This window comes from Equus przewalskii, chromosome 2, assembly GCF_037783145.1.
Source record: "Equus przewalskii isolate Varuska chromosome 2, EquPr2, whole genome shotgun sequence".
NCBI lineage: Eukaryota > Metazoa > Chordata > Mammalia > Perissodactyla > Equidae > Equus > Equus przewalskii.
The window spans coordinates 16,104,159-16,120,849 of record NC_091832.1 but is presented as its reverse complement, the minus strand read 5'-3'; the positions used below and the strand labels follow the sequence as shown (position 1 = coordinate 16,120,849).

Below are 16,691 nucleotides of genomic sequence, written 5' to 3'. Positions count from 1 at the left end.
ATTTACATTTTTTAAGACATACACCAAATCAGGCCACCTGTGCTCAAAATCTTCCAATGCCTTCCTATCTCACTAGAATAAAACCCAAAGTCTTCAACACAGCTGTGAGGTCCTACCTTCCTTGCACCTCCCCCTCTCCCATTCTTCATTGCATTCCAGCCATAATATCCTCCTTGCTGTTCTTCAAACAGGTCAAGCATTCTCCTACCTCAGGGCCTTTGCACTTGCTAAACTCTCTATAGGGAATGCTCCACCCCTAGGTTTCCTCATGGATCACTCTTTCTCTCTTCATACACCTCTCTGCTCAAATATCACTTTGTCAAGAGGCCTTCCTTGAACAAACTCTTCACCATAACATCACTACCCCACACATCCACCCTGTCTCCTTACCCAGTTTATATTTCTTCTTTGCAATTATCACCACCTTACATCTTTTATATTTGTTCGCTTTTCTTGTTTGGAGTTGTGTGCTTTCCCACACCAAAATATGAGCTCTATGAGAACAGGACCTTTGTCTGTTTTCACTCACTGTTATATCAGAAGCATCTAGAACAGTGCCTGGCATAGTAAGTACTCAACAAATATCCCTTGATGCATGCTATGGCTACAGGGAATCTGGCTGCAGGAAGCAGAGTGGAAGCAGAGAGCAGAAGCTCCTCCCTCTCTGCTGCCCTGTGGTCTCTCACCCACCCGCCATCCAGCCTCTCAGCTCACTCAGCCACCTTTCCAACATCACCATTTTCAGCCTGAGTCTACAAGTCCTTCCTGCCTGAGGTTCCTCAGCCCACTGATTTGGTGTCCAAATCCCAAACATCTGATTGGTCCACCTTAGTCCAAAAACCCATCCAGAGTCCAAGTGGCCACAGCTGGGGGCAGAAGGGAGGCAGGTGTATGTATCTGCTCACACGCCAAGTAGAGTCGCCTTTCCAGGCTCTCTACAAAAGGAAAAGATGCTGGAGATCTCTAATTCCAACACACAACAGTCCTGCACTAACACATCTCTGACATCGGCAGGGAGAACGTGCATAATGTCTAGAAGGGTCCCTCTATCTCGAACGCCTTCAGAGTCCTGGCAAGTAACATCAATGAGCGAAGAGAGCAGGCTGGTAAAGACAGCAAACTAGGGAGTCTCGCTCCATCCAGAGAAGGCAGCCACCACCGCTACTGCCAAGGAGGAATGTGGGCCTGCTGTTGCCAGATCTTCTGACGGTTCGAGAGGAGCCAAGACATTTGGAAATTTTAGTGTGAAATCTCCCACTTTTTAAACGACAACTAGTCCAATTTTCAAAAAATAAAACACTGAGCAGACTACATAAAACACATCTGCTGACCAAATTTGGCTCAGGGCTACCAGTGTGCGATCCTGCTTCATACAGTCAGCCCAGAAATAGGACACAGGTAATTTATCACACTCTAAGGCAATGTTCCCCACGGGGTGCAACGTGAAGATGTCATCAGCTGGAGTGGCCAGAACTCTCAGTCCCCTTTCCCAGCACCTGCCCCCATCTTCTCCACCAGTCCTGGTGCAAACTCCCACCAACGTCTAACTGTGAGAAACAAGGCTTAATGGGAAACATGCAGGCTTTGGAATCAAACACACCTGGGTTAAAAACCAATGCTGCCTCCTCGCATTCCTCAACCTCTCTAAACCTCAGTTTCCTCATCTGCAGAATGGGCATACTTAAGGAAGAGAGTTAATGTGAGTAACGTGTCTGGCACATAGAGAGGCACAGAGTAAGTAACTATTTTTAACAAACTAGGAGTTGGCCTCCCCTTAGAAAGGCATGACAACTGAAAATCTATGACTGTGACACAGACTGTTCAAAATAAGCTAATGCCCTCTAAACCTCTTTGTGGAATAAGGAGAGGGTAAAAGAGCATTTAGTAAGCAAATACAGATGGGAAATACAGGCATTCAGGGCCCCAAGTCTTCATATTAATGCAGTTGCTTGTGAACTTAGTCCAGAATGTCTGCATTTGTAGAAACCAGCACTAATTAAAATTCACAGACATCAATTATCTGATTATTTAAGAAGTCTCTCAACTTTTGAAGCCGTTTTTTGTACATGTATTACAACACAACACTGAGTCAAGTAAACACATGCCAATTCTCCAATGGCCTAAAAAAAAATTAATCCCGGAGCTCAAGGAGACACGAGTGGGGAAGGGAGCCTTGTTCACAAAGTATATGCTGCCGTGCCGTCTCTGTCTGGTGGGACTGCTGGTGGCTACGACAGGACAGGCCCACATCCACTATCAAATGCAGGGGAACAACTGTGGCAGAAGAGAATCCAGAACCCCCAGAAATGATGCATCTCTACCGCCCCTACCCTGCCCTGCACTTTCCAGGAAGGAGTCAGCGAAGACCCATTGGCCCAAGCCAGAGGGCCACACAGAACACCTGGCTTCATACCACACAGCACACCCAGGGGGTCATGAAACAGGAAAGGGGTCATGCTAAAAGGAAACATGCAAACAAACGATGCCCCCTCCAGGAACTGAGAGGACCCTCGACTGTGGAAACCAGAAACACATTTCTAGCAGCAGAGGCGGCTAAGTAGGCTTCTCCACCCAAGAGGCTTAAAAGGAAAGAAACTTGTCTCCTGTCACCTGCACTTTGCCACCAAGAAGAGCTCAGCTCCCCAGCCCAGATTTGCCCTGGCCTCTTCCTATTTCCCAGGCCCTCATGGCTGTTGCAATCATACATGTCCATTTTCGGTTTTCCTCTAGGGAGACCCAAGCACCTGAAAATCACTTATCTCCTTCACGCTGAACCTCTCCTAGTAGGCAGACCATCAGTAATTATCTAAGCTATTTTCTAGATCAAAGCGGGGTGGGGGGGCGGGGGGTGGGTATCTAAGATGAGTGGGATATAGATTAAGATCAGCCAGGACTTGACAATCATGGAAGCTGGGCATTGGGTAAATAGGGTTCATTATACTCTTTTTTCAATTTTTGTATATGTTTAAAATTTTCCATAATAAAAAAGTTGGGGGAAGACACAGATACAACCTGAAGACAACACCAAGTGTTCTTCACTCTCTACTCTGTGTCTAGACACAGAAAACTCTGGGAGGTGCTCAGATCAACAGCCAAGAGAGTTCACGCACTCCCAGGGCAGAGATTATATCTTCTGAGCACAACACTCAGTGTCCTCAACAAAATCACCTTTGAAAAATTCCCTAGAACTTTTCAAAATTATCCTGGCAGGACCCAGCTTCCCTTCTTGGCCTAGAAACCCTTCTGCCTCCACAAATTACCCCTACAGCCTCGTCCCACAGCAAAGGCCTTTACTTCCTGTTCCAAGCTACTGTGTTGAGCAATCGAGTTATTGAAACAGCTCCTGGGTGGCGGGCAAATGCCTGCTGCGGTGGCTTGTTGGGTTGGTTCTCCCTCCTGGGTGTCAGATGTGAGGGTACTGTTATAATTTTCAATGAGTCAAAGAATGCTTTATATTTCTTTCTTCTTCCTCTTCCCTTTAACCTCAATTTGCTCCTAACAAGAAACTGTTTTATCATCTAAAGTGGAGTTTTTCGAACTCAACACTATGAACATTTTGGACTGAACAATTCCTCGCTGTCCTGTGCACTGTAGGAGGTTCAGGAGCATCTCTGGCCTCTACCCACTAGATGCCAGTAGCACAAGCCCCACCCCCAGCTGTGACAACCAAAAATGCCCCAGGTATTGCCAAATGTCCCCTAGTGGGCAAGATCACCCCCGACTGAGAACCACTGGCCTAAAGGATATTGAAAAACCAAGACCAATATTGTCCCAGCAAAAGACTGAGATTATACAGTTTATTTCCACACACACACACTATTGGACAACACATTTCAATGTACAAATTTGTAAATATGAATTTTTAAGAAATATTGCATCCTAAGCCAAAAACACATAAAATAACAAGAGAAAAATGAACTTATAAACACTTGCCACTATTTTTTTCAGTCTTTGTGGTTTTCTGTGTAAATCTTATTTGTTTCCTCCAAATTATCCTGTTTTCCTGACAATGCGGTCATCATTTCACTCCAAGCCCTCTTTGAAGTGCCACACAATCTGCGTTGGAAGGAAAAACTTCCATGAAGGGGGTTGGCTCTCCAGCACATACTTAACAGGTGTCACTGGAGGACAGAATCCCCCAAAAGAAAATTTCCCTACGAAATTAGAAAAAGCCATCACCAACATGTCCTCCTGGTACAACTTCAAATAACACCAGATTCCCAATGTGACCAAGAAGCACAACGCGAGACTGAACAAGCCAGTGTAAGAGGTTGCAACATCCAAGGGGAAATACTGTTATATTTCTTCATTAGGCAGAGGGAGTTTCCCACTATATTCAAATGGTACACTGCCTTCTTGAGAAGAAAGAAAATCTGTTTTCCAGTCTGCAGAGGCCTTACATTACACACAGTCTATTCTTCAGCGTCGGGGGATATACATAGATAATTGTCCCTCCTCTCCATCCCACCAGACTTCCCAGCTCCACTTAGTGGTTCTCCCAACACCCACCTTACCCCAGGGAGATGCTGACTTGTCCCTCCCTCTGATGCTTGTGGTCAGGCAGGCGCTGGATGCAGGGCATTCTGTCTTCTGGGGTCGATACCTTCCTCTGCAATCCCACGCCACTGCCTGTCTCAGTCTGGATCACCTGCATCCTAGATTCCAGCCAAGGCCTCCTAATCTCCAGTCCAGGTTTCACACAGATGACGATCGTTCAAGAGCACAAGCCAGCAGGGCCCAGAAGCCTTCTGCAGTTTCCCATTCCCTATCACCAGACACGATCTCAGCTTCTTTGGTGCGCGGATTTGTGAAGCACACCAAACATTTGGCCCAGGAGGTCTCCTGGCAGGAGCACGATGCACACTGAGTGGGATGGTACACATGCGTGGAGGATTTGTCCACTGGAATGATGGAGGAGAGAGAAACTCAATGACCTTAAAGTTTCCTTTCAACACTGACTTGCCATGATTCTGGGAACTCCTGGGTCTGCCACTGCCATTATCTGACCCCAAGCCTCCTGCAAAGTGATGCTAAAAACTCCCCCACAAACGCTTCTCACGTCCTCCTGCACATGGTTATCCCATTTCTATAGGATGACTTTTCTGGTTGTTTTCATTTTTTTAATTCCAAAAGCAATAATGCTGGTGGCAACAGGATAAAACAATACTGAAGTGTTTAAGATGAAGTCTCTCAATCATTGTACTCCCATGGTAGCTACTGGCGGCTAGAGTGCATGCCCTCCAGCCCTGCTCCATGACACACAGACACACGCACACACACACACACACACACGCACACACCTCACTTACTTGACATTTGATCTTACACTGTGCCTTGGGGAAGAGGACATTTAATTCTTACCTGCATTGACTCAGCCCTCTAGCCCCCCAGGAGGTTAAGCCTAGTTAGTTCATCTGCTTCAACTACTTCATTCCACCAATGAGGACATGCAAGGCAGGGAGACTGGGTATCTCGCTCAAAATCACAGATTCGCTGGTGGCAGAGTGAAGACCAGAACAAGAACTCCTACCCCAGTGTTTGTTATTACACTGTAAAGTGCTCATCTCCTCCCCACAGTGCAGAATGCAACGCTGTACAGACAGCAGGCAGAAATAAACACCTGTGGAAGGAATAGCCTACAGACGCAGGATGGACAATGGTTAAGGATTTGGACTCTGAGCTGAGGCTGCCTAGGCTAGCATCTGGCTATCATGTACTTAACTGTGTGACCTGGGTCAAGCAACTGGGCCTCAATTTGCATCTTCTGAAACATGGGGTAATAACAGTACCTTCCTTATAGGGTTGTTGGGAAAATTAGATAACTTAATATCTGTAAAGCATCCAAAACCGTGTCTGGTAAATGTACTAATAAAATGATCATCATCGTTCTACAAAGCCCCTCAAATACAATAAATATCATCCTTCTTAAAATTTAGGCTGGCAAATCAAAACTAAATCTTATTAGCTCTGAACCTTGTCCAAAAAGAAATCAACATGGGGGGAAAACTCATACAATATTAGTCCAAAAAATATTTAAGTGACACAGTGACTGAAACCAAACCTACAGGGAGGAATGACCTCATAATGACCTCATAGATCAAAAGCATTGTAACACCTACAGCACCAAAGAATAAAAAACCTTAACAGCCTCTAGCAGTAATTATCTAAGTAAAGTGGGCTGCAAATCTGCTGCAGAATTATTTCTGCCATGATAATATTTCTAGTAAATTGCAGCTTCTATACTAAAAGTACTGGTGTTGCAGAACTGGCATACTAATAGAAAGATTATTATAGAAACACTATTAAAATGAATTAGATATTATTAAAGATTCAACACTACAACAGTACCTGATTGCAGGAGAGTTCAAGCTGTATTGCTTAATGGGCAGATAAAAGTGCTAATTAAGCACACTCTTAAAGGATGTCTCTAGGCAGGTCTGTAAACCACAGGTAGCAAGAGTTCTATGAACTAAATGAGGAACCAGTAATGCCAACCCAGTTGGATATAGTACCAGGAAGACGGGGAGAGAACAGGAAGAGGCAAGGTTTCTGCACAGGAGGGGTAACCTGGTAAAGCAGACAAGTATCCAAAGTTATTTGAACCTCAGTTTTTTCCCTAACTGCTTCATCAGCAGCACTTGTAATTCTTCCTTTGCTTAAGTGAAGAACATCAAATAATCCACCATAGATGGGTGACCCTCAATAAATAGCATAAGCAGGGAGAGGCAGAGAAAACCTTGCCATTACTGCCAAAGCCTTCTCAGGCAAACAGAAGACACAAATTGTTCTCCCCCCAGCACCCCGGCCAAAAAGCATCTCTCACAGCCAACAGCCCAAGGCTCTCAGTGGTTCTTAAAGAGTTGCTAGACTAAAGGCATTAGCCATGCGTTTCAGGATCTATTTCGCTTTCCCACCTTGTTAATTAACTAATCAGGGATGGCAAAGCACCTCACAAATATAAAGTGTCAGGGAAATGCTAAGCAAATTCGCCTACCTGGTCTAAATGTCAGGGCTAAATTAGGAAAGGGGGGAAGCGCGGGAGGCTGAGCTGTCTCCAGACTGCCGCAACCCAGGGGCCAGGGCTCGCTAACGTAGAAGCGGAGAGACCCGTGTGCCCTGCAGCAGCCTCTGGCCCCAGAGCAGGGCTTTCGGTACGACTTCTGGAAAGGAAACCTGGACCAGGGCCACCCCGGGGAAAGGGAACGCTGATCTCGAGGCGCATCCTCGCTGCTCAGCCTGCATCTCCCGCATCTCTCGGATGTCAACAAGCCCGGACCACAAAGTGAAACTTTCCGGGCCCCCGCTGCCGCGCTGGGTCTCTGCCCTCTGTCTGGGAGCGCGCCGCGGGGACAGGTGTAGGGCCGGGGCTCGGGAGGGGACCCCCGCCCCCAGCCCCAGCGATTGTGTAATCGGCCCGGGAGGGGGGGCTCGGGACCAGCCCCACGCCGGGATGCGGAGGCGCGGCCCGGAGACCCCGGCAGCAGGCGCGGCGCCCGGTGGTGTAGGGGGGATGGGGAGGACTGTCGTCCCGCCCCCCGGGACCGCCCCCGGGCGGCAAGGGGAACCGCGGCGCTGACACAGCCCGGAGGGGGCGCCCGCACGGCGGACCGATGCCGAGGAGGGGGGCGCGATGGCTCGGCAGCGCGGCCGGCCTTACCTGCGCGCCAGGCCGGCACGGCGAGAGGCGGCTCGGGATGCCGAGGCGGCGGGCGACGGGCGGCAGCGCTGGCAGCCACCGGGGCCACTGCATGTAAGGAACCGCGGCGGCGGCGGCAGCAGTGGCGGCGGGCGCGGGACTGACAGCCCCAGGCCCCGCCTCCAGGCCCCGGGCCCCGCCCCCTCCGCGGCCACACGGCTGGCCCCGCCTCCTCCGCCCACCGCCGGGGTCAAGCTCAGTCCACCGGCCCGGAGGGCGGGGGCGCTCGCTTCGGATTGGCCCGGGCGATACCCACCCCTCCCACTCCCCGCCCCCTCCTTGGCAGGGTAGCTGCGCGTGCGCGGTGGCTGCGGAGAGCAACGCGTAAGGCTGACCGCTGGCGTTCTTGGTCCCCGACCGCCGGTACCCGGCATCCTTCCTTATCCGGGACAGCTTGGAGCCCTGGATGACCTGAGGAGCCAGGAGTCACACTCAGACTGCACCGTGGATCGTCCTTATTCAGCTGTGAACGAATCTACAGGAAAAACCTAACTGGAATGTGCCAGGCTCTAGCCAGAGGAGACCCCAAAACTATGAACTGCAACAGATAACGAGCCGCTGGCTCCGACGCATCTGCGACCAGTCTCGGGGTGCTTTATCCACACGCTGGATTCATTCCATGGTCAGCAAGTGTGATGTGTGTGCAGAGAGTTCAGCAGTTGTGAAACGAGGTTAGGGCGTTAAGGTTGTGCCAACAGAGAAAGAGTGATGCTGAAGAGAGTGGCCCTTCTCCAGCGCCTGCCCTCCTCCTCCTCCCCACCCCCTCTCTGTGTCTCCCACCTCTCCCTCTGCGCTGGTTCTCTACCCTCAGCCTGTAAACAAGATCAAGTCTCTCCCAACAAGAATCAACTGAGACCCAGCAATTCTACTCCTAAGTGTATATTCAAGGGAATTGGAAACAAAAATCTACTCAAAAAGTTGTACAAAAAATGTTCATAGCATATACATAATAGCCAACAAGTGGAATTTCCGTCGTTTGATGAGTGGATAAACAAATTATGATTTGTCCATGCAAAGGAATATTATTGGACCATAAAAAGGAATGAAGTACTGATACACGCTATAATAAGGATGAATGTTGAAAACGTCATCCTTATTATATGTGATATATATAAGTGATTATACAAGTGAAAGAAACCAGACATGAAAGACTACATAGCATATGAGTCCGTTTCTATCAAATGTCCAGAATAGGCAAAACCATAGAGACAGAAAGTAGATTGGTGGTTGCCAGGAGCTGGGGGAAAGGGAAAGTGGGGAGTGACTGCTAATGGGCCTGAGGTTTCTGCTTTAGGGTGTGATGAAAATGTTCTGGAATTAGGTAGGAGTGATGATTGCATGACTTTGTGAATATACTAAAAACCGCTGAATAATACACACTTTAAAAGAGTGAATGTTGTAGTATGTGAATTATATCTCAATTTTTTTAAAAGAAAATCAAACTACCAAAAAAACTAACTCCCTTGATGCTGAACCCCTTCTGACTACTGTGCAGTTTCCCATCCCTTCTCATCCAAGATTCTTAAAAGGGTGGGCTATGCGTTCTACCCCCACTTCCTCATCTCCCATTTATATGTCGGTTCCCTAGAATGTGGCTTCTGTCCACACCAGAGAGAGAGCTCAAATCCACGCTCTCCTTGAATGCTGAGGCTTTCTATGACCTTGAACATTCCTGGTTCTCCCCCTCCTCTCCAGTCTTTCTGTCTTTTGACCTTCTTTTCCTTGGCAAACCTATTTTAAACATTGATGTTTTTTATGGCTCCTTCCAAAATCCTTCCTAGGTTCTATCATCCATGTCCGTGAGTTCAGTTACTGTGTTTCAAATTCTAACATTCACCTGATGTCCCATAGGTTTCTCAAACTCAGTGTGTCCTAAGCAATTTATCATCTCCCTCCCCTTCCTCTACCTTCTCTCCAAGGGTGCTGTCTCTTACAGCATGCTAGGGCCTGGGAGTCATCCTTGATTCTTCCCTCTTCCTTCTTCTAGAGTCAACCACCAATTTTTATCCTATAAATGTTCTTAAATCCCATTGCTCTTTTCTATTCCTACTATCACAGCCCTAGTCCACAGCGCCATCATCTTTTGCCTTTTACTTCCCTTCATCTTTTGTGCCCTTCCAATCTAGCTTTCAAACAGTTGTTGAAGTGGACACCCATTGCAATGGCTAACACAGCTGGCATTCCTCTCTCTTATGGTAGCAATGCCCTGGCTTTGCTTTAGGAACCCACCCCTTCCCCCATGAGCTATGAGCTTGTTGAGACTGCCAACCAAAATGCCAACTTTACCTAAACCAGGCTGGGTATGCCCTGAAGCTGGGGCAATACAACACCCTTCATTGGGGAGTTTGAATTCTGGGCAGAGCAACATAAAAACTGAAGTTGGTTGGACCTGATTCTTCCCGACCCGGAAGACTTCCAGTCGATTCCTGCTGCTTCTGTCCTGGGAGCTCCTTTCAGAGCCTGGATGCTGTAGTTTTCCTGCAGTTTTCTGAATGATCCTGTATCTTGCCAATGTATTCTTTTTCTGGAAGTTGATGAGAGTTGCCTGCAAAGATAGAATCTAGCAGATACAGAAAAATGTTTAAGACACAAACCATGTCTTTGCCTACTTAAAATTCTTTGGAGACATCCATTGCCCATAGGATAGACTCCAAGCTCTGTGACCCAGCTGCTCCCTGCCTCTCCTGCATCTTCTCTCCCCATTCCCTGCCTTGCCTTCACATTTCTGCCTTTCTGAATTACTTGGAGTTTCACATAAACTCACTAAGATTTCATGCCCTGGTGTTCATGAGACCCCCTTTATATAGAATATCCTTCCCTGTTTTCCCCCAACTAACTTCAACCATCCTTTAAGGAGTTATCCTTCAGAAAGCCTCCATGGCTCTTCCTTGCTCCCAACCGTCCGCCTTCCTCTGTGTTCTCAAAGCACTCGTTTCTTCCACCTATGGTTGCACTTACTGTCATGGTATTTTACTTGACCATTTAATTATCGCCTCTCCCACTAAATGTGGAGTTCCTTGAGGGCTGTAAGTTTCTATTCTGTATCCTTAGTGCTTAGCACACTCCCCAGCACGTGGCAGGTGCTCAGTACCCTTCCTTTCTTCTTCTTCTTCTTTGCCTCTAATCTTGAATAAGAGAAAAGGATCACATGAAGGAACACTGACAAGCATTTTTCCCAGGGAGATGAAAAGCAAAAATTCACGCTTAAGGCAGCTCATATAAATTGTTTAAAAACTGTATTCCAGTTCTGAAAAATGTTCCAGGAGACTGCTAAAACCTCAGTAAGACTACAGGGCTAAAGGGTACTTATTTAAATAACATTGCTCTCATCTCAAAAATCTGCTCAATTTCTCCTGAAAGCCTTCACAGCCTAATGAGATGGAAAATTAAGTAACTCAGACAATCGTAGTCATTATTGTGACTAAATGGCAAGGTAAGTTTTTACACACATTTGTAATGGTAGCTGGAGAATAAACTAAACATAATAGGCAAATCCCTAGTTCCATTTGTGTGTCTATGGTGAAACACGTACTACCTTAAGTGGAATTATATAACCATCCATATGCAGATGCTGAGTGAGGAAAGCTGGATTCTAGTCGCAGCCCGGCCATGACCAACTACTTGACCTTGGGTAAGTCACTGCCCTGGGACACTTTCAGTCAGCCTCCCCAGTATCCATTCCTCCATTGTCCCACCCTCAGAACCCCAAAACTTCTTTGGAAAACCACTTTTTCTCCATTCTAACCCATGTGGTCTTGTTTAACCTAACCCCACACTCCAGGAGTTGGGCCTGATTGGCTTAAAGCAATCATTCTATCCCATCTCTTCGGTTACTGAAATTAGTTCAAAGGTAGCCATGAAACCCAGTCAAGCCAATAAGATTTGAGAAAACATTTTCAAGAGCTTCTGGCAAACACGAAACAAAGATTCTCTCCCTGCTGTAGCTCCTATGAATGATGTAAGGTCTAGAATTAATGCAGCTACGTGTGACCACAAGAATAGAGACTAGATTGCCAAGCAGTGGATGAATCCTGAGGAAGGCAGAATGGGAAAATGGAAAATAAACAGAACCTCAGTTACATCGTTGAGCAGTGAACAGCCCGATCAAGCCACACCTGAAGCTGATTACCCCATACCTTCCAGTTATATGAGCCAATACTTTTCCTTTGTGGTCACTGGAGTTTAGTTTTCTGTCTATAACATAAATAGTCCTAACAGTAACACAACAATCTCTCTTGGCCTCCATTTTGTCATGAATAGAATAAAGATAATATGAATAATCTCTAAGAATTCTGCCAGCTCTCACATCCTATAAGTCTCTGAAGGGTAAATATATTCACAAAAATGAAAGTGCATTATCATTGACAAGCAAGCACTAAGGACAATAAAACTCCCTAGTTTAACCCAACAAAAGATAGCTGAGACTATGAATACAAACAGAAATCCTTAATCTTTGGCCTATACCAGGAGTTACTCTGATCTCCATCCTCTCCCCCTATACTTCAGCCACTTGTTCCTATACACTGAGGATAGTTCATGGGGGAGGGGTGGTCTTGAAAGAAGTGTATAAGGTGGCCCTGCGTTAGAAGACTTGGGTTCTTGTTGGTGGTGCCCTTGGCCTTAGACCCCTTATCCAGATTCTGACCTCTTCTCTCCGAACTCTTTGACCTGAGTGCTCCCTTCTACCTTCTCTCTCTCCAGATCTGACCTCTGAATCCTATATTTCACTCACCAGCATCCCCTCCTATCTGCGTTCCCAACACTGCCTACCTTCGATCAACTGGAAATGATGATATATTAGCCAGCAACTCCAGAGCACAGATTCGTTTATCTGTAGCAACAGGGCCTAGAGGAAGGAGACAGGGATGGTTATTTAGTGGAGGAGAGTCACTTAATAAAAGAGATTAAGCACCTTAGGAGCCTGAAGGGTTGAGCAAATTGTTTGATGCACTGCACTAGCAATTATGTGTGAAAGGCTTCACGTACGGGATACAGACCCCACATAAAATTATGCATTTGCACATGCAATTGTAATTAACATCCTAATTTGAAAAAGCACTGCTTGGGTCCCTGTGAGGTATCGCATTGGGACACTGGGAACCTCACCTGGAGGCACTGGGAACCTTAGGAAAAGGCAACGTGGAAAGAATCTGGGTTGCTTCCCTGGAAATAAAAATGAAGAGTATGCTACTGATTAAGTTTGCTCTTTGTTCTGGCTTTGCGAGATTCATGGGAAAAGACAGATCTTCAGCACTGTTTTGATTGATTCATCTAACATTTTGTGACCAGATAACCTCTGCTTACAGAGATGACTAAGACAATGTTGCTCTTCTTTAGGAGCTGGAGGAGGAAATGGACCCTTGAGCAGTCGAGTCACAGCAGGAAACAGCCCACGTGGCTCAAGTGAAGAGATTTCAGTGAAAGGACAACCTGCATAGGTGTGGGGAAGGGTTGTCAGGCACCCAGTTACTAACAACAGCAGAAACCATGACCACCCCTAAGAACGCAGAGACAAGCAGAGGAAACAGGAGAGTGGGAACTGTGGAGGAGGGGCTGCCTGGCAGGAGCTGTAGTCAGGCAGAGATTCTGCCAGAGGAATGGCTTCAAAGCAGAGGCAGTGAGGGAAAAACACCTTGACCTCGCTTGCCTCCCTCTCATTCTCCAATCCCCTGCAAGTGCCTATCACTGACTGACCTGAGCAGAAACGCCACCAGCAAGAGTCCAGACGACGCAGTCTCTAGGGATCAGGCTCCCCGGGAAAGAATAAAGCCGAGAAGGGTGGAGAATGGATATGGCAGCATAAACAAAGAATAATCAGTCCACTCCACCCCATTTGCCATCCAGCTACCATTTCTCTCCTTCATTTGAGTGATGAAAATCTCATCCCAAACACAAGGAGACACATGTGTCATCAGCCACTGTGTTATTACTGTTGATGTCATTTCAAGTGTACTCCCACCCAGAATCTAAATTTTGGGGTTAACTGCCACCAATACTCTTGATATAAAGTAGTAGGAAAAAGGGAGGGGAAAAATCAATTACCATAAAATAGGTATGGATGGCTACAGTCTCCCCTTCTATAACCCGTCATGAGACCAGAGCTGATCACCATGGCTTCCTTCTTCCATTATCCATTCCATGTTCACCTTACTCTCTATCAGAACCTCAGCTACTGGGAGGCCCAAACCTTCATCTCAATATAACCCTTACTAGTCCTCTCCATAGTGGGTTGCCAGTTTTCACTGAAATGTATTATTGGAATGGAAGTTCTAAGAAGTGGCCCCACAAATCCCCTGGGTTCCGAACATAGTCTTCTCAGCTCTACTGCAAAGCAGCAACCCAGTTTCCCCTTGATAGCCAAGGCAGTGCTTCCCTTCTCTTCCTGTTGATTCAGTGGCATGAAGAGTCCCAAAAAGGCCAGGGACAAACTCAGCTTCCAATTCATCAGAACTATGGCTGCGTTCCTTGGTGGGAACATTCCTCTCTAAGGAATCAACACCCCAAACCTGTCAAATCCAAGGTCATGGAGATGGAAAGCAAAAATTCTATCAAGTGAAGTATTCAGTGTAATAGTTAGAAAGGCCACTCCTAACTCTTCCCTTTGGTTCCTAGCCCACGTGTTCTCAGTATGGAGACAACACCAGCTATGACCGCTGATTTGAAGCATGTCCTACCTTCTGCAGGTGAGCCCAAGCCTGGCGTGGTGTCATATCCTAGCTGGTCCACTGAACCTTTACTGTACATACTTTAGAAGACCTGTGTTAGGATGACAGAGATGCTGTTGGTCTTTATTCCTGGATGATGATATGCAGCAGAGCTGCCCACAGATTTTGGAATTGTGCTGTATGAGAGAAATGTATGCCTATATTCTTTAAGCCCTTCTCTTTTGGGCTTTCTTTGTTACATCATTTTAACATCACCTTAACTAAGATAGCAATCATGGCTGTTAACAAAGCCCTCACTTGTGCTCTCCCTGGTCTAGGTTGCTGGGAGGGGTTGGGGTGGAGAGTGGAGAGAGAGGAGAGCCTCTGGCACTATAACTCTGCCTCAAATATACCCGTTTGCTGCACCTTCCCCCGGGCAACCCCGTGCCGCAGAAAATCACGTGGTAATTCAATTCCAGGCAGACAATTCATCATTGCCCTGATATAACTCACCATCCCCAGCCAGCACTAATGTGGTCCTGCTGTTTCTCTGCCTTGGAGAGATGCAGGTGTGGGCAGTGATCTGTCCAGGGAGAGAGAAAGAATTCAGCTCAGCTAAAAAGCTTTTCCCTAGCCTACCCCAAGCCTCCTACCCAGCCATCTGCTGTTTTGTGTTGTTAATCATACAGAGACACTCAACTACATTCTTTCTACCCAGGGGATTCTCATCATCTTTCTGATAGTTTCTCAGGTCCATCGACCTCCATCTCTCTTCTGTGGCTTCATCAGAGAAGGATGAGTGAGCAGTGCTGGTTCCCTGTCCTGTGCTGAGATGACATTGCAGGGGTACAGAGGAGACAAGCCACGGACAACCTGTAGCAACAGGAGGAGGAGAATTAATAGGAAGGTGTTTACATAGCGTATGACTCCGTTTATGCGAAATTTCCAGAATAGACCAATCCACAGAGACAGAACACAGACTAATGGTTTCCAGGGGCTCAGGGAAGGCAGGATGGGGAGTGGCTGCTTAACAGGTATGGGGTTTCCTCTTGGACTGATGAAAATGTTCTCAAACTAGATAGTGGTGATGGTTGCACACACATGTGAGTGTACTAAATGCCACTGAATTGGATATTTTAAAAATGGCTAAAATGGTCAGTTTTATGTTATGTGCATTTTATCGTAATAAAAAAATAAGCAGTTGGATTTTATTCTAATTGGAGAGAGCAGATGCTCAAGGGTTGCAGGGTGAATCTGGTGGTGACTGAAGTAAGCTGAGCTGTAAGAGAATCATTTGACCTTGTAGTCCTTCTTGGAAACACTGTTCCCTCCAGCATGGGGAAGTGATGGGGATGGAGGAGAGCAAAGGAGAAGGCAGACCAAGTAGAGGATGGTGACTCCAGAAAGAGGAGAAGAGCAGGCATCTGGGATGGACACTTTTCCTGGATTTTCCTGATGTCATAGATTTTCTGTTGTTTTCGTTTGTTGGTTTGTTTTCAATTATTCAGCATTCTACCACCTTCATATTTGGGGAGACTCCAAAGGTGGGATGGGGGAATTTGCCTTTGTAAATCTTGCTTATAGGTAGGGATCTTCTTCCCAATCTGCAGTCTGAGAAGACCAGAGACTTTCTCTCTGCCCCGCACCCCGCCTGCCAACCACGCTGGATCTCAGACATCTGACCCAGCTCAGCTCATGGAATGCTTCTTCTGAGACTTCAGGTCACAGAGAGTGATGCAAGGACACAGAGGCAGGTGAGAGACCACCCCCGACAGCCGAGCCCAAGGATGAGAGTCCAGCAGCAGCACCATCCAGCAGAGTGTGGGACTTTGGCATTGAGTGGCCAGGGGCAGCTGTGCCTGGCAGCATCTTCATCACACTGACCCTGAGGGGTGACCTTGGCTGTGATACCCACTGCCTGGCCTCTTGTTCTGGTCATCCTATGAGCCTGGTTTGCCACCCTCTCTTCAATTCTCAAGCTACCTGATATCTTTCCAATAAATTCCTTGGCTGCTCAAGTTAGCCAGAGCTTGTTTCTGTGACTTGTCACTAGGAACCCTGACATTGACGTAGACTTACTGCCTCCCTTCAAAACAGAAAATGTGGTGCATTCCAATTAAATGCCAACGATTCCTTGTAAAATTGAAGTGCTGTCTGTACCTTGACTCTTGTGTGTGTGTGTATGTGTGTGTGTGTTTCACTTTAAACTTTACAGATGTGAAACCAAAATGCATTTCCGTGCACTGAGTTATTGTAACTATGGTGATGGGCAGAAAGAGCACTGCTCTAGCAATTAGAAGACCAGACCACGCTAGGTGTGCAACCTTGGGCAAGTCAGGTTCTTCTCTATT

At 46.9% G+C, this 16,691-nt stretch overlaps 1 protein-coding gene and 1 long non-coding RNA gene across 4 annotated transcripts in view; one reads left to right on the top strand and one right to left on the bottom strand.

Annotated features, from left to right (window-relative positions):
* The window catches only part of HIVEP3 (HIVEP zinc finger 3), a 482,443-nt gene extending 474,629 nt beyond the window's left edge, over positions 1–7,814 (bottom strand). For both annotated transcript variants that reach the window (XM_070610044.1, XM_070610048.1), the window contains exon 1: positions 7,658–7,814. The gene's annotated coding sequence lies outside the window, so the exon portion shown is untranslated. The remainder of the gene's footprint in view (positions 1–7,657) is intronic.
* Positions 7,815–7,977: 163 nt separating this feature from the next.
* LOC103553553 (uncharacterized) lies at positions 7,978–16,487 on the top strand. Of its 2 annotated transcripts, XR_011537426.1 has the most exons (5): positions 8,003–8,318; positions 11,265–11,327; positions 13,034–13,134; positions 14,309–14,379; positions 15,084–16,487. It is a non-coding gene; the product is annotated as an uncharacterized lncRNA (long non-coding RNA). The 2 variants fall into 2 exon arrangements; XR_545488.2 differs by lacking the exons at positions 13,034–13,134; positions 14,309–14,379; positions 15,084–16,487 and adding an exon at positions 11,641–11,922 and having other exon boundaries at positions 7,978–8,318.
* Positions 16,488–16,691: the final 204 nt, after the last annotated feature.